Source organism: Zonotrichia albicollis, chromosome 3 (assembly GCF_047830755.1).
Source record: "Zonotrichia albicollis isolate bZonAlb1 chromosome 3, bZonAlb1.hap1, whole genome shotgun sequence".
NCBI lineage: Eukaryota > Metazoa > Chordata > Aves > Passeriformes > Passerellidae > Zonotrichia > Zonotrichia albicollis.
This window is the reverse complement of record NC_133821.1, coordinates 83,123,998-83,142,897: the sequence shown is the minus strand read 5'-3', so window position 1 is coordinate 83,142,897 and position 18,900 is coordinate 83,123,998.

The following is an 18,900-nucleotide window of genomic DNA, read 5'->3' as shown; positions in this document are numbered from 1 at the left end:
CACTTAATTTAAGGAAACTATATTTGATTAATGTATTCTGAGAAGTTCATTGTTGATGTAGGTTAGGCAAGATAGTCTATAGATTCCAGAGGAAGAGATTTGAATACACTATTAAATACAAATCAGATAACTTAAAAAATCAATTTTCTTCAAGGGAAAAAATTCTCTCAAGCAAAAAAAGATTCAACTAATTATATCAAGAAAGTGCACGTAATGCACTGTATATGCACTGGTATGGATTTTTTTGTCTGTTCACAGAAATCTGCAGGTAGAAAACTATGGGAGATAAGCACAGCCCAACTCAAAAAGCAAATTTTATGGCCTTTTGCAGATATATGACTTTGACCTAAACTGGGGTTTGATCAATTTCCACATTGTCATCATTCTCTGATGAAGATGAGAGTAGCTATAACTTATAAGCAGAACCCAAAGCAGCAAATGTTTCCTTATCAGATGGAACAGGGACAGCTCAAAAATGAAACCTGATCACAGAAGGAGACATTGTATGGATGCCCAAAGCCTAAATATTAGATATATTTACTTAAGATATAGCACTTCACATTTTCTTAAATGCAACAGCCCAAATTAAAGCACACTTTTTTGAGTTTCAGTTTTGCTGAACCCATCCCCTCCCTTAATATGACATCATAAGGGACAAAAAGGATATTCATCCCCGAACAGTTTTCCAGCACAATCACAACAAAAATCAAATGGAGAAAGCATTAGTAACTGTATACTGCTATCAAGATCTCATTGCCACTAATTATCAACACAAGCCTCATTAAGGAAGTCATCTACACCTCTGTGTCATTAAAGATTTAATAATAACCTGAAGATGGCAATCTGAAAGGTGCAACAAAAGTCCTGATTTTCAAGACAGTGCCTGTAAACTGCAGATGGCTCTGCAGCCTACACTTTACCTCAGCCATAAGCACCTCATTGCACTACTCCAGATACCTGGAGAACAAATGGTCTTTTGAAATTACAATAAATGTATCAATTTCATTAAAAAAAAATCAATTGATTCCAAACACCAAAAATTATAAGTAATGAAAATTCAGTTCTGAAGCTGGGGCAAGGATGATGTCCTGGTCTCCCTTTTTACATCTACCCTGCAAAGTACAAATAAGAGCCCAGGATCTGTCATTTACTGCAGAGTGCAGACCTTAGAAGGCTAAGGGAAAGGAGGCATTAAATTTCATAAATAAAAAATTTCATTTATTAAAAGGGGAAAAAATGTGGGTCAAAACTCTTTCGTTTTCTCCCTAGTTAGTATAAAAGTGGTATTTTGAATGAATGGTGTCTGCTGTGTATTCTAGGGAACAGACATCGATCCACCAGAGACACCTTGCTATTGCTATATAATAATATTCTAAATCCTTTTATTTCCTTCTTAGGATTCAGCCCCACATATAAGAGAATATACCCCTAAGGACTGGACAACATCTGGTGTATATATAGGAATCAATCACAAGGTGGACATAAAGAAAGAAAGATCTGTAATCTCTTGACAAAGTAGCTGCTTCAATACTTTAAGAAGGCTATTGAAAGTTGATCTTAAATGTGATTTTGGGAGCCAGAAATTTTTGTCAGCGATTTATTTTCTTTATAAAATAAAAAATTTCTTCAAAAATCAAGCTGCCATGTGGATCCCCACAGCACTGGAGCTATTTTCTTTCAAGATATGGTTGCTTCTTAACACTGTAATTAAGTTTGAATAATGCTGCCACAGTAAATCATGCACTTTACACAATTACTGTACAAAATATAAAAGGGAAATAAAGTATGATGTGAGCTTTGTTAAACTTAAAATACACTTGACAATCACTTTACCTAATTAGATATATTTGCCTCCTGAAAAGTTGCTGTACTAAAGGTGATGTTCACCTTTCCAAGGAAAATAATCATCTCCCAGAGCCAGAGGCATATATCCCACCCCTATTTATTATTATTACAGTAACACTTCTGTATGAAGCATCACTAGCCCAGCAGCCAGGGGACATCTTTCTAGTCCCAACTCTGTCAATGATCTGCTCTGTGTTCTTGGGCTGGTTGTGCCAGCTCAGTGCCTCTGTTTCCAGATCCATTGCTTGAAAGTCTTTTCAATTTGAAAGTTATTATAATACTATGTACAGCATAATAGCTAATAATAATTACTGTAATATACATAATTATATTATGTGCCACGTAGAGAATAGTAGTTATAGTAAGAAAACCTCAATACTTGGAGGAAATTAACATTTTGTGGTTATAAACTAACCTAGATTTACAATTCCCCAGGTTTCATAAGGTTCCTTTACTAATTTTAAATAGTGTTTTCTTTTAAAGGACACGTAAGTGTTCTTTTCCTTTGTACATTCACAAGAGATTGGAATATGCACAGGGCTCAGACAATACTGTCCTTTTGTGCAGCTTGGCAGAGCTCCACTTATTTTCATGGGGTTGAGTCAATTTACATCAGATGAGAATCAAGCTTTTGTTTTCCTCTACCTTTTAGATACTGATTTATTTTAAGCACTCATAGTGATAAAACAGAAAGACTCATCCGCTGTGATTTCATATCTGTGAAAATCATTATTCTTCAGGGAGAACTACAGAGAGCAAGTTCTGTTCTGGACTCCCACCAACACAGTAATAAAGAGTGATGTGGTGGGTTTGATCATGATGCTGTCGTCTACACTCCACACAGCTAAGGAGGAGTATGAGCAGCAGCTCATGTATTTTCCTCCTCTCCCAAGCCCAATTCTACTGAAAGGGCATCAGATTTATAATTAAAACAACCTGAAAGCTCTCAAAGCAGCAAAGTTATGTACTTACCTTGTCTTGAAACACATCTCTCCATGGAGATTGGAGGGTGGCCTAGGGTAAGTGATTCCATCTGCACCACCCAAGGAGTGCCCTGGATCAAGGAGAACCTTCCTATAGTCTCTCAACAAACCTTCCTGGCTGCTTTGAGTCCCCTTAAAATGGCCAAGGTCTGAGCTATTCTCAGAACTTGTAAAATCTGCCATGGACATCTTTAATATAGGTTGATTGCAGTTAGAACATAAAGAGCAGCCAAAAATTATCAAAAATTTTGATATTATGTGAGCTCCACATCAATTAAATCTTCCATGCTCCTAAGGTTAATTGCTCATATGTTTCTTTCAATTAAAGGGTCATCTGAAAAAATGGTGAAAACCCAATTTAATTCCACTATTACCCTTTTTTGTCCACGTGTCACTTGACAAATAACTCCCTCACGCTACAGTATCTACATCTTCCAAAAAGCACCATTCCATGATATTATTTATTATTTAATAATCTATTTTTATAAACAATTGTTTTTAATGTTAGTTATTAATATTATGAACACTAAAACTAATAAAGCCTTATTCCTTAAGGAATCATGTCTTGTGGTTGTACCTCCTGATGTGTAACGAATTGCAGGTTCCAACAGATCTTGGTTCTGTTTTGGAGCATAGAAGGCAATCTTCCATGTGACTTCCATATCTCTCTACTGTAGCCACTCCAGACCCTTTCCCTAATTCAGACTGCAACTAAGTCTTATCTGTTTTGAAATTCCCACCAGTCTGTAACCAGGCTCAACACTGGTCAACATTTTCATGCAAACAATAGAAAATCAGGAAAAAGAATGGCAAATAGATGACGTATCACGGAAATTTAGGGATTTCTTTTCCCAGACAAGGTCTTTCCTCTTTCTGGAATGTCAGCAAGAGAAGGAAAGGAACGATGAACCAGTTCAGTTCAGGTTAATACACAATTTTTCATACCAGAAGGTAAATCGATAAATGGTTGCCTAGATCAATTTTCTGTCGTGTCTATGCAACATACTGAGGAAATGTAGCAAGGGAAGCACTTGAGGATGTGGCAGGTAGGAGCAGAACTGGCATTTTGATTATTATATCTGGAGAGTTTTGAATTACTAGATTTGGGGGGGAAGGATTTTTCTTTCCACAAGTGAGACTGAGCTGTGTATTCACCACACGTACACACCACTGCATTGGTTGTTTATGCTCTCTGATTAACTGTAAAAAATGTTATACCATTTAAGTGTGAAGGTCTCCACTAAAATTATAGAAATGTATTTATGGGAGACTCAATATGTACAGCAGTTGTTTATTAAGGTCATTGGTATAAAATATATGACTGATGCAATGACTGTGTATCATTACAGTGCTGAACATACAATACACCAACGGGGCACCTTGACAGATGCATGAGCCTTCTCCAGACAGGGCAGGGACTCCTGATCAGGCTGTGGATGTGCTGCAGCCTCTTCTGCTGTACCTCCCCTGAGCAGAGGTGATTAGAGCAGCACCCTGCCCATGCCCGTCACCAGGTGCCAGCCCACAGGATTCTAGGTGGAAGGTTTTGAGTGCTCAGTCTCTTAAACCTGCATTATGCAACTCCATCAAAGCAAAACAGATTTAATGTCAGCTTACTGGCAAGCCCACTGATGTGTCCATATCCCAGGTGGAAATCACAGCACCTTTTGTGTTAGCACAGGGGCAAAGAATCTGTTTGAGAGATGCCAGACCAGGGCTACTATTTTCTTCCGCTCCCCTTTTGCCCCTGTAGGAAGAGAGAACAACTGGGATCCTGAAAATATTTCTGTATCCCAGTGGGTTCATTCTGGGTTTCTTTAGTCCTCTACTATCTCTCCATAGTCATCAATGATTTTGGTTAACAATTACACGTGCATTTTGATAATTATAGATGTGAATTTAAATATCCCTTTTAATTTTTTTTTCTAAAATGGCCTGTAACAAAGCTGGAAAGAAAAGGCAGCTGGGTTTTATTTGTGTACTATGTCAACCTGCTTCTTTGGACCACTCTTAATTTCATATTATACAATCCTGCATTCTCAAATAAAAGCAGATATTTCTAGGTTTTTTGGTTGTTCTTTTTTTTTTTTTTTTTCCCAGAGCTGAAAACCAGGGAGAGTTCAGATGACTGGTCCAGGCAAGCTGTTAAAATAAGTCCTGGGAAAAAAAATTCCAGCTTGCACTCTGATGCCATAATTTTGCAATCATCCTGTTTACAGACTGGGACATTCAAGTGAAATTAGACCAGTGGGCCATGACCAAAGCTAAAAATAAAATTGCAAGAAGACTGTGTAAAGCTACAGCTTTAATCCCTTCAGAAAAAGGTAGGGCACCTTTTTCAATTTCAGAAGAATTTTAAGAACTCTTCTCTCCTTCTAACACAGCTTGAGACTCAGGAAAAGTATTGCTTTTAAGAAACTGTCCCACTGGAACTCAGACCAGATACAGGGGCAGAGCACAGCCTAACTTCCCTGGCCTGCCACTAAAGAGAATGAGTTTATTATAGCAGGCAGAGGGAGAGGGGTCTGATAGACAGCTGGCCATCCAAGCACTCCATTATTAAAGACTGTTTGGCAGGATGCTTTGTTTGAAAGCTGTGTTTGTAAAAGCAGCCTCCAACCACCAGCATCTGCATTAACTATCAGTTTTATGAAGTACTAACTGCTTCACAATGTCATTGACACAAAGCAAGCTTAGCCCTCTTCCTATTTGAAGGAGAAAGAAAAAAACAACTCCTGGGGTTATTTAATTTTTTCCAAACATATGTTGTGAAAGGCCTCACAGCAGTTTGAACAAACTCTCAGAGCTACAGCTAGAGTCATGCTGAGACTTTCTCTTCTGCAAAGAAAAAGCTGAAGCCTTTTTGCTTTCATCAGGAGAAACAATGAGCATGGAGCAGGCTGATACAGGTAAACCTTTTCTTGTCTGGGCTACCATGAAGGTAGAACCAAGGAAGACTTTAGTAGTATAATAGGTGCATTTTCTTGCAGTAGTAAATCCAGGCACAACACACATGTAGGAAGTTAATACAGTTTTATTACCAGAGCTCTGGCACCTACACCTCTCTCCAACAACCAGTCCAATTTCCAGCTGCTCTGTGGCTGTCAAACTCATCATAGAATAACTGAGTTATTTGTGTTGGAAAGGACCTGAAAGATCACCTCTTTCCTACCCCCTGCCATGGGCAAGGACACCTTCCAATAGATCATGTTATGCCAAGCCCCATCCAACCTGGTCTTGAACACTTCCAGGTATGGGGCAGGCAAAACTTCCCGGGCAATCTATTCCACCACATCACCACCCTCAGAGTACATAATTTGGTCCTAATATCCAATCTAAATATACTGTCTTTCAGTTTAAACCAGCTACCTGCTGTGAAGCACCAGTTCATACACCAAGGCCAAGTATTTCTATTTTTGTTCCAGTTTGTGCAGAGTAGGGATTTTGGTAGTAACCCTGCTGGCTCCCTGATTATCAAAAGTTTACACTAATTATACCTTTTAATGAAGGCATAATCATTCATTGGTTACAAATTATATAACTTTTCTATTAATTAGTACCCCAAACCCGTATTTTCTGGTTCTGTCTCTTGTTTCTCATGTTAATTAGCCCACAGGTCCAGTTCTTCTCTCCACTTGAGTTGGGAGGCTGTTCTGAGTAGGTGGCCAATGAGTTGGTGGTTGCAATCTCCCACAGCCAGAATTACTTTCACTCAGTTTTGGTTCAGTTCTCTGCCTTCACTCTTGGTGGCTGCTGTCCAGACAGCCCATTTGTCCTGGGATTGCCTTTTTATTCCTTAAAACAACATTCACAATGCAATTGCTTAATCATAACTGGCCAGCTATAGCTACATTAACACCTGAAAACAATTGCAAATTTTTATTTATATCTTAAGGGACTTGAGCCATTTTGTACCCCTATCACTGAAGGTCCTTGTAAATAGTTTCTCTCCATCTTTCTTGTAGGTTTTCTTCAGGTACTGGAAAGCACCTATAAGGAAAATCCTCTTCATGGAAGGGGGAATAATGACAAGAAGGCAAGATTCCTGCCACAGAACTTCTACTTCCTTATAGAAGTACCCAAAGCTCTTGGCCATTCAACTTACATTATTTAGAGATTTCTGAGCAATGCTGTCAAAGCTGTAAATATTTGAGCTCCTCTGAGTGGATATTTTTTGCCTTTCCCATGCTTAAAACTAAAAATTACTCAGATCCATATGCAGACTCGTAAAGCCTTTGTGTTGCTCTTTTCCTAAAGGTATGTTTGGAATCAGTCAAGTCATTGCCCAATACATCTGTCCTCTGCCAAGGGTACATCTACCTTCCCACACACACACACACATAAATACAGCACATAAGCATACAGAATGTGCAGATGAAAATGTAAACTTGCTCCCACATGAGGGAGAATGCTCCTTATCCCATTTATGATGAGGTCACCCTCATCATGAGGGTGACCTCATCATAAATGGGATAAGGAGCATTCTCCCTCATGTGGGAGCAAGTTTACATTTTCATCTGCACATTCTGTATGTAAGCATGGCCATTCAGTGAGAAGACCCCACACCACTTCATGTGGAGCTTCTCTGCATTGCACTAGGACATGGATGGGCTACAAGAGAAGAACCACAGGAGTGGGGAAGGGATTGGAATGAATCATCACTTTGTTCAGTAGCAAAATGTGGCCACAGTTCAGCAAGTTCACATTCATATCACAGCCAAGTTCAGCATTCAGTCTCTTGGTGGACTATATTTGTGCTCTGTCTATGGTTAATGAAAAGACAGCACCTCTACTTGAATCCAGCAGGTTCTGGTAGGATTCTCAGGGCTGACACTGGGCAGTCATATCCTCCCTAAAACTTGGGAATTTCCCTCCATTCTCTGACTCCCCTGGAGAGCAATATCTGTAGGTTTGGCACACTCCAGACCACCTTCAGAATCTAATCCATCTTGTTTATCCTAGACACCTATCTTACAAACCGAACCACCCACCTATATTTCAGTAGACTGTAGATGACTCACTGGACAGCTAAACTCAGCTGAAATGAATTCCATCTGAAATGTTCTGCAAGATCAGACTCTATTTTACAATTACATGGTATTGTAGGAGTTTGAAGTTTTTATCTGAATTAAAAAAAAAAAAAGGAAGAAAAGAAATCAAAGAAAAACTATAAGAACTTGTGCTTTTAAGCTTAAGACCCTAAATACACCAAAGCTGTGAATATTTTCAGTAATCCATTTTCTGCAGCGGTAGGAACATGTTGACTTCCTCTATTAAGTATTATAATTGGTAAGAAAATGAAACAGAACAGAACAAAAGGTCTTTGGATGCCGTGTTAGCTATCACCTCCAAGAATAATTTTGATCTTGCAATTGTAATAGCCAATCTACAGCACAGAATTTATATAAGACATTTTTGGCTGGTTTATGAGAGAAAAATCTTGGCATTCTCATAAACATCCATGTATGTGTCTTAAAAGCAATGTTTGTAATTTACATAAACTAAATAAGGTAAATTGGAAATTTCAGCTCTAAGGCAAAAAATGTCTAAGAGGCAATTTCAGATTGATCTAAATGCCAGAAGGACTAAAGTCTACAAAAATATTGTACCTTTCTTTAAAATGATAATACCTCAAACCTGAGCACACACACACATACACACTGCACAGACTCCTGTACCTGTCACCTCCTCCTGTTCAAAACCAGAGAATTTTGTGCCAATGTACTATTCTTTCTGCACTCCAAGCATCTTTTTTAGCCTAGTCATTTTAAAAGCTGGTCCACTGTATCTTTCTGCTCCTCCTTTTGATTTCAGTGCTGTAAATTGTCAGGTAGACCTGTAACAAAAGGTCACACTGTCGAGTGTTTGCCGTCTGGACCAAGCCGGACCTGAGCAGCTCCCGGCCATAGATCCTCTGGAAAGTTCTCAATTATGTTGCTCTAATGCAGCCTGATTCCCAGGTCTTCTTCCTAGATAATGCTCAGGTCAGTCACTCACCATTTTTTTTCCGCTCTGGTGTTGCCAAATCTGGAGTATGCAAATCTCTTTTTTTTTTCTCCCCAATGTGAAAATCATTCTCTTTTGTTAGGCACCCTGCCTGTGCATCTGCAGCCAGATAAAAGGAAATCAAATTGGATCAAAAAGATGATTAAACCAAATGTCACTGTTTCACACCCACCTTGACATCTCTTCAAAAGGCAATAAATTATCAGAGGACTCCACAGGGAAGAATGGAGTCTGGACAAATAAAGATTTACTGTTCAAGTTTCTCAGGTGTTTTATCAAATCCTGACTTCGCAAAGGAAAATTAGAGACATTCACTAAACACAGAAGTGTTTTGAGGGTTATTCATGGGACATTTTATGTTGCTTTAGTAGCTCATGGCCATTATTTTAAAAATTACATTAAAAGCAAGCAAAGAAAAGAACAGAGTTTAGCTCTGAGGTTTATTCCTGTTAAGTATGCAAATGAAATTCACATAGATTTCTAAAAGGATATTTATTGTGTTGAAAATAATAAGTAAAAGTTTCAAAATGGTTCTTCTTTCATATCCCTGTGCTTACAAAAGTCCATTTACTGTAAAGGACAGTTAGTAAAGGTGTGTTTTATTTCAGACTATAAATAGCTGAACTTTGCTAGTTTTCTCAGAGGGACACCATGAGACAGTTGCTTAGATCACACACTCAATGCTAAGGAGCATAAAATCCCAAGCCCTCCAGATAAAAAAACTTTATTTTTTTTTCTTTTAAAGGTATTGCGTATTCAGGCTATGTGCAGACCATGTACTCCTCTTCTTTTTCTAATTATAGTGTGTCTGATTGCATGTTCATCCAATAAGAATGATGAATCAAATATATTTGAAATTGAAAATGAACAAATTTCACTGAAGGTTGAATTTTAAATACTATCTCAAATTCCACCTATCAGAGTCACATCCTGAAGTGCTGCAGAGCAAGAAATATCTATTAAGACAGGAAAGGGGGAATAAACACCTTAAATCAGAAAAGATAACAGGGAACTTCAACAAATGTTTTTGTTCTGCCACTTATTTCCCATGTGGTCTTGGTTTATTGCCTATATTTTTACCACAAATTTCCAATAAATAAACCAAAACATAATCCCATCTGGTTTCTGAGACGTTTAGTGTTCATAAAATAGTAGCTCAATCAATCACTGATGTTACAGGAATACCAGACATTATTAAGAGTAATGTGAAAAATGAGCAGGAAATCAACTTTTCAAGAAGTTTGGCGTTTATTTTGCCTTCTCTATTTGCTAAATTCCAATGTTATGTAAATAACCCCTCCAGATGAGTTAATAAAAATACTACCCTCATCCTGGTTTCCATTTCTGATGCCAAGGACACTTCTTATGCTCTGCAAGAAATGAGACAGGCTGGTGAGGAAGCAGCTCACTGTACCCCGAGGTCTGCTTGAAGGAGCAGATGCTGCCAGGCTGACACAGAAAAGAAGGGAGTAGAAAAGCACTGAAGGTCTTATGTTTAGGAAACAACGTCCCCTGACTAAACATTTCAAAGTAAATAAACCAGCTGACTAAACATTTCAAAGGAAATAAACCACCTGTTTTTGAAGATACAAGGCAAAACACATACACATTTTCAAGATGAGAGGCAGAATTCTTACATGGAAAATGAGCAAAATTTCCTTAGAAGTCTGATGGCATTTCCCCCAAGTGGCAGGAAACAACTGGCTTGGGACAGCCAGCTGAGAGCCCCATCACAGCTGCTCAGAATGAAACTTCTCTCAGAGCTTGGCTAGGAGGATACAATTTTTTGAAAATTGAAACCATAGAGGACTACAGGAGATAGAAAGCATTTGTAGAAACTTCAATGTGCATCACCAGTGGATGGATGATTGTTGCTAGTGCCAAGAGCACACAAAGACAGGTGTAACCAGGTGGGACCTGCCTGACCAGTAGGCTTGTCCTGGCAGAACAGAAATGGTGGGAAGAGATATCTCAGCTAGTAAACAAAAACCAGTCATGGAACATTCTGAGTTGGGAGGGACCCACATGGATCATTGAGTCCAACTCCTGGCTCCTTGAGGGCAGGCTAAAACTCAAGCCATGTATCCAAAAGCCAGGAGGTGGTGTTGAAACACTTCTTGAACACTAAAAATTTCTTCATGGAAAGGGTTGTCAGGCACTGGAACAGGTTGCCAATGGGAGTAGTGGAGTCACCATCCATGGAAGTGTTCAAAAATGTGTGGCTATAGCACTTGAGGACATGGTTTAATGGTGAACATTTAGTGGTGAAACACCATTCAAGGTGGTTGACAATTGGTCTTGGTGATCTTAGAGATCTTTTCCAGTCCTAACATTTCTGTGATTCTATGAGTTATGAAAGAGAGATTTTCATGGTTTCACTTTGTAGAGTGAAGTGCAGACTGTCAGAAAGACACAAAAGTTGATGTTTTGTAAGCCTACATGAATGCAACCACAGATCATGAACACAAATGTAACCAGGGGTCATGAACAGAGCCACTGGGCACTGAGGGCAAGGCTCAGCTGCTGAGACACCCAGAATTGGATGAGGCACTTCAGCTAAGACAACGACCTATGGGAGACCTGCCCCCTTCCAGACCATCAGCTGGAGATGAACACCAATATCCTGGGCACCTCATGTGGCAGTAGGTACTTCTATTGATGCAATTTCTTCCTTGTGAACAAAACACCCTTGGGCGAGGAAAAAAAATGCTATAATCAAAGCTCTCTGAATAGCCACTCAAAGAGTGGAATTAAAGAAATCCTGAAGAGAAAAGACAGAAGTAATGTCAACTATTTTAGGAATGTTGATGACTCAGCCCAGTACTTGCAACGCCACATTAATTACCTGGAAATTTCTATCAGACTGTATGTCTCCTAAATAAAAGGGGTTTAGAGACTTTTTTCAATATCCTCTCAGTAAGCCCAGACATAATAATAACCTGTTTGATCCAAAGTCAAATTTGAAATACACTCAAAATTGACACCTACCTAACTATGATTTTATTTTTAAGTTTAAACCATCTTAATAACTATATTTTCATTCCATAACACTTGAGTCTTATTTGCAGACAAGAAGAAAATTGTACCAGATAATTTAAAAGAAGTGAGAAAGGAATAGTTCCATGTTAAAGAGGTTATAATCAGAATATAAAAGAGGAGACAGCAGATGGGTGTTCTCTGATGGAAGGATGCAGAGAAATGATAAGGCAGAAGTTGTTAATTATAAATGAAGATGGAGTTAGTGAAAATAAAGTCAAACCTTCATCGCTTTTTTGATGGCACCACAGAAAATACTTTTTTAAAAGAGCATTTTAAAGCAAGTGATGTGATAATTTTGGCTATATTTCTGTTATGTTACAATGAATTGGAAAAAGCTTAAGTATACTTCAGAATTTACCATTTGGAGGATGAGAAATTATATGAAAGTCCAATACAAAATTATTTCAGAAATATCAGCGGTAGTAAAAAGACCAGAGGTAGGATAAACATGAAAGTGAGCAACACAGTCAGCTAGTTTCTATCAGCTTTGACAATGGAGAGACTTTAAAATACAGCACACCTTTTATATGCTAATTCAGAAGTGAACATGCAGCTTTTACAGTAAATAAAGTTAGGCCTCATATAGGATCTCTTCTTAAAACTTCATTTTTATCAATGAAATTAATATACCTTTTAGACACATGAAAAATTCTCTTATAATTAAGTTTAATATCACTGAAGTCAAGAGAACCATCTTCATTCATTTCAGAACTAGACTTTATAAAAGAACACCTGCATTTCTTTTTATTCAATAAATAAGTCAGACTTTAATTGATTTAATTTTACAAAGGATAATGAGCCATGGAAACATTAAGATGTTGGAGGTTTGCCCCCAAACCTCTGGGGTTTACCATAGGATCAAAACAGAATTTGGTAATTTTCTCCCAAAAGTGCTTTTTTCATTGAAATGTCAAATCATTTTGCAGCATTGAACTCTGGAGATAAAACCTGTAGCACTTATTGAAGATAGTGCACATAGAATGTAACTCTTCTCCTTGGTCATCTTTGTTCCTTAAAACACTTGGGGAGGCAGAGGAAAAATACATCCCAAAAGTCATGCTATCCATTCTTGGAGTTCTTCCCAGAATAAAACTGTCAGAGGGATCTTGCTGTTTCTCACTGCTTTTGAGCAGGTGTGGAGCTCAGTGCAGAGAGCACATCCAATAATGCAGAGCACATCCAATCCCACTGCAGTCTGAAAAGAGCTGCAAGGCTTGTGACACCTGCAAAAGTGCCAGTCTGCAGAAATGGAAAGCACCTGGTTTGAAAAGTTTTAAGCCCTGTTTTTCAGAAGATGGCAATAAACTTCCCTGACAAGCCAACAAAACTGAAATCCCAGGTACCTTCAGGAGAGGGTTCCTCTCCCAAGGAAACATCAGGACAAATGGCAGCCCTGAATGAATGTTTGCAGTAAAATTACACTTTTCTTACACTTACCACAATTATTTCAGGTCTGTTAAAATAGCACTGAGAAGACAGACATAACACCTCAGTGTACAAATGCTTAACAAAAAGAAGTAACCGGACCTCAGCCTAAATATAGAAAATACCCAAGGAGTGAGCAAAGAGGGATGCTGGGGATGGGAAGCTGAGATAAAGAAAGACTATTTCACTTGCCTGAGGTAACCAGGCTTAGAACTGAACAGAAATTTCCCGACTCTCACACCAATGTCTTAACCACAAAGTTAATGCTCTGATGATCTCTATTTTATCCTTCATAACTTTTAAAAAATCCCATTCCTATCAGGCTTCATTTTCTCACTGCTTTGACAGAGCACAAGGGTGAAATACTGCAGGGTAGGCAGGTAGATGAATTGTATTGAAGTTAGACTACACTAGGAAAATATGTTTGTCCTTTAACAGTGAAAGATGCATTTTTCATTCAGGCAACCCAAAAACAAAGTCTTTTTTGTTACATATTGAATGTAGCTGAAAGTGAGTATATTTCCTTATACACCTGTGCTCAGAGAAAGCAAAGGCTAAGTAATGGATCTAGCCAGTTCGTCCTATGCAGCTTGTTAGGAGCTTCCTCAGTTTCTCATAATTTCTTCTCTCATAATTTCCACAAAATTGACAGAGACATTTGTCCTCACTGAGAATCGAGGCCAGACTAGAAATGCAGTTATTTTAAAGACAAGTTTATGCTGAGTTTTTCAAATGTAACAACACTAAAATATTATATACCCCTGAAATACAAGGCTTTTCACCGCACATTACTATAAGAAATTTTGTCATAAACTGACAAGCAAATGTTTTATTAAACCTGTTGGAATTCATTGTTAAATAACAATGTTCAACATTTATATCCTTAAATCTCTACACCTACACAACCACCAAATCTTGCAACACAAGTGGATCAATTTTTCTTTCATTGCTATTACTAAATCTGCCTTACAACATGCAGCACTGAGGCTCAATTTCCCACCTTCCATTTGCCAAAAGGTGCAGATTTATTACATCATACAAAATTAAAAAGACACGGATTTAACTTTAAACAGCCCTGACTTGCCATGCATGTGCTCCTATGCCATGTGTCAGCTCCTCTCTTCTCCTCTGTCCACCTCACTACTGATCAAGCCCACAAAACACTCAGCTCTGGGACCACTGGAGACATTTGCTGTAAAGACAGGAATTTTTGCTTCTCCTTGCATATCCAGCATCCACAACTTGGTAAAGCTCAGATGTTTTTTCTGAGAACAGGATGTTATCACATCACCTAAAATTTTGAGGAGTATTTAGGGAGTGCATCATTTCTGTGAAGGTGATGCAAGACATGAATTTCAGGAAATACGGTCCTGACAAAAAAAAAAAAAAAAAAAAAAAAAAAAAAAGATTGCCAAGACCTGATGTATCATTAATTATAATTATCAGTTGCCACATCATTTCATTCAATTCTCCTTTTGATCATGCCAGGAACAGAAGGAACTGCATTCTGTCAAGGCCTTGCATCAAGAGAATGGAGAATATTATTTTGTATTCAAGCAGTTCACATTTCAGGGCACATGGGCTGAACCCTTAAGAGCAAAAATGATGGTGAATCACATACCATTTATGCACTCATATTTTGGCCTGGGTTTTTTCCCAAAGCTAGCACACAACATACGATTTCCCTGAACAGCCCAGGTGCTCACAGTTCTAAACATTTTTCTGCCCCCTATACTACTTTTTCCTTTTCTGTTTCCTTTTGGTTTTTCCAGATTCTTGGTGTTAATATTTTCCAGGGTGACTTTGTATGTTCCCTGTTGTCCTTTCTGTTTTCCTCTATGCCCCTTTACACAAACGAATCTGGGATTTGCCTGGAACCAGATGATTGTTTGTAGTTATCTGAAACCTCAGCCAATTTCCTCCAAAGTGGTCCCCATTTTGGCAGTGAGAAATCCATTCCAGGGAGTACTGGGCAGCATTGGTCTCACTGATCCTTCTGCTTTACAGGAGCTATTCTTGCATCTCTTAAAGTCATTGTGGGCTTCAGATGTCCCAACAGTTGGTCAAACTCCATGATATATTTCAATTTAATACTTCAAAAAATACTTCAAAGAAGATGCTGCTTGTCCACTTGGATTTGCTTTTGCAGTAAGTCCGGTGGGATCACTTTTGCTACACCTTGCAACTCAGCTGTGCATGGGAGACAGAGACAGAGGCTTTCTGTGACATTAAATAATTTGTGAGATCCCTGGCATGCTCAGCTACTGCTCCCTAAGAGGCTCAGGCTCTGTGCAGCCTTACTATTCTGGGAACGAGAGAACTTCCAGAGCTCAGGAATGGTATGGATGTGTCCCAACCAACATTAGGTCTGAAGGAAAGTTAGTCTTGAGGATCTGGAGCTTTTGGGATAACTAGAATAGGTCTAGTTTGTTGTTTATTGTCAGAAAGCAGAATATAAAACTCTCAGCAAATTTGGAAGCAAGGTAATGCAAAGGAATGAAGGTTCCTTTCTAGGCCGTTCCAATGTCTCTGCTCATATCTCTCCTCAAAGTTTCATCTTGCTGCAAGATTTGTTGCTGCACTCTCTTCCTTCTCTTATTTCTAGACAGGGTCCTTGGTTGCTCTCTGTCAGCAATGGAGCTTCCGCAGCTCACAGAGTGTGCTGGGGCAGGGGGCTGTTAGGAGCACTCCGTCAGAATCCTGACTTGCTCCAGCCTTCTCATTCTTCCTTGTTTTTTTCCAGAGTAGCAGCCATTTTAAACCACAGCTTTAGCAGTGCCATTCTTTTCACCAGACAGCTTAATATGCACTGTAAAACCTTCTCTCGATTTTGCCATATTTTGTAAACACCATAAAAATTCTCAATCACACAACAGTTCAGTTCTCTCCCAGGCCTCAGTATGGGCTTAGCTTTTCATGAACCACACAGGACACAGCATTAATTATGAGGCAGCCAGAAGCCTCATCAGCTGAACGATTTACCCAAAACAGCACCTTTTAACACTTAGAGGGGCCTTGGTGAGCAGAGCCCTATCAAACCCTGACTATTTGCAATAAATGGTTTCACTGTGTAGTGAAACCTCATTAGTGTCCCCCTCCCTACCCAGGCTCTGAGCCACACTTTGCATTTGTTTTCCTTTGTTTTGTTCTCCTTTCTTTTTTTTCCCTATTATTTTTATTGAGGTCTTTGATCTTTCAGGACTTTCTAATTTCAAGCTGCTCCAATCCCTAACACAGTATCACCATTGTTGTTGTAATTGTTGCTGACCTAGATCCTGCTCTACCTTGATACCTTGCACATCACAGACTTCAGAAAGTCAATGTCTGGCATAATCACCCAAGAAGTCATAAAACTTGTTTCCATCAATATTTAAAAAAAACAACATAAGGAGAGGTCCCAGATAATGATTTATCCCAAGAGCAGACAGGTTTCCAAAGCAGATAAGAGGACTTGCCTTGTCTCTCAAAGGAAGCCTAGGATGACTAGGTCATAATTCACTGGCCAGTTTTTAGATACTTAAAAGTTAGATGAAATGAGGCACAGACCTACTGCACAGGAGTCAGAATGACAGATTATGACACCATGGTGCTGGGTTCTGTCCAAAAATATTTTGGCTAGCCCAGAAGAGTCATCATTTTATCCTCTGAACTTCAGAGAATTTGTTTGCCTAAGGTTTTCACTGTGCAGGAAAGTAGCTTCATTGGCATGCTTAAGTGGGAACAATAAGGGAGGCTGGAAAATTGGGAAATTATTTAAGAGAGTTTTGGTGGATAAAATACAATTGGAAGCCAAATTTTAAGCAACTTCAAAAACTGTGGGATACTCACTGTATCCTAGAGCCACTGCCCTTAAAAGCAGGTGCCTGTATTGCTCCTGCTACATTGGGAACTGCCTTTTCCCATTGAAATGGTGCTTATCAGTACGATCCCTCCTGCTGCTGCTCCTCCTTCAGGCTTTGCAACAGTGACTGATGTCTCCTTAACTCAGTTTCCCCTCAGATGGAGTGAACTGTGAGTAGAAATATTAAGAGCAGAAGAAAGTAGAAGGAGCAAGCAACGAGAGATGAAGGCAACAGATAGAGGAGCTGACTGAAAAGGGATCAAAATGTCAGTGATGAGCAAAGAGAGTAGCAATGTTAATTTTGAAATAATCAGAGGGAAAGCTTCTTTTTTTTTTTTTTTGCCTAGGTATTTATTGCAGTACAGAAATAAAGGGTCACAAAGCAACAGTGGGGTAAGGACTGCAAGATGTATTCCTCTAAAGGAAGCAAGAAGGAAAGATTACAAAGAGGGCCATGTACTGTGTGGACAAGCAATAAGAAGGGCAAGACAGCTGACAAAGCCAAAGGCAAGACAGTGGAGAAACTGCAGCTGTGGAGGGAAGGAAGTAGAAAATATTACTACATCTCATTCCTTCAAGTCATGGACATCAAGAAAACAAGTGGCAGCATCTGCTATACCAACTTCAAGGATGTAGCCTGCACAAGACCCACCAAAGCCACTGTCTCCCATTCCTAACTGGCAGCCTGGCCAAATGGTTAAGGACTCGAGAAGACTCTCACTATCTTGCTTCTGGTCTCCTGGCAATCTGGGGAACATCCCCACCAGTAAAACAAGGATCAAAATATCCTCTCTCTATTCAAGATGTCTTTTCTCCTTTCTTCATACAGCACCTCACATCAGGGACTGCCAGCTGAAAGAATGGCTCTCAGTAAAGTTCAAGTAATAATGATAATGTGCCTTAGATGGAATTTTTTGAAGAAAAAAAGGGCTTAATTGTACTGAGATTTCAAAAACTATGTATGCACAAAGGGCTTTTAAAAATAATTGTGTTTATTTTTAATCTTATTTGCCAGCCTTATCTTTCAAGAAGTCAGAGATAGCACCAATATAATCTGGCAAAAGCAACAGTAATTTAATGGAAAGAGTAGATAAAACGTCCAGATGCATGTCCAGCATGTAAATCAAAGGAATTGCCTTATTGTACTGACCAGATTTAAAGAAGAAAGGTGAAAAATATCTCAGTGAGAAAATTGTTAAGACTTGGATAGTCTTCCTGCATAGCTAAGAAAATGCTAGAACACAGGAGGAAAAGATTGATATTATTCCAAAGTAATATAGTGACGCAGAGACTTGGGCTCATAAACTCTCTGAACTAAGAATGACGTGAGCACCATAAACAAGTCTTTGTCCAGAGAGTGCTCACAAAGTTCGTAATACATATTCTAAATCAAGATGTACATAAAAATAGACAATTCCACTGGGAGAGACAGATCAAGAGGTGCCTGTGGAGCCACCATAAATACAGCTGCTATGGGAGAGTCCAGAAACAAACCACCACCAGGCACAGTTCAAGACCAAGCACATTAAATGAAAGACTTAGGGAAAGAATCCAAAAGCAAGAGCCAACATATGGGAGCCGATATTTATTTCTTGTTCTGCTATCTGACCTTGGACAAGTTATTTTGGACTTAGATCTGAAAAGTAATGACCAGTCTGTTCCCAAACTAACAAAGCCATTAGCAACATGCCAACACTGTTGTTTCTTGCAGGCATGGAGAAGGTGCTTCTCATCCCAGGGCAGACCCTGCCAAAGTACTCT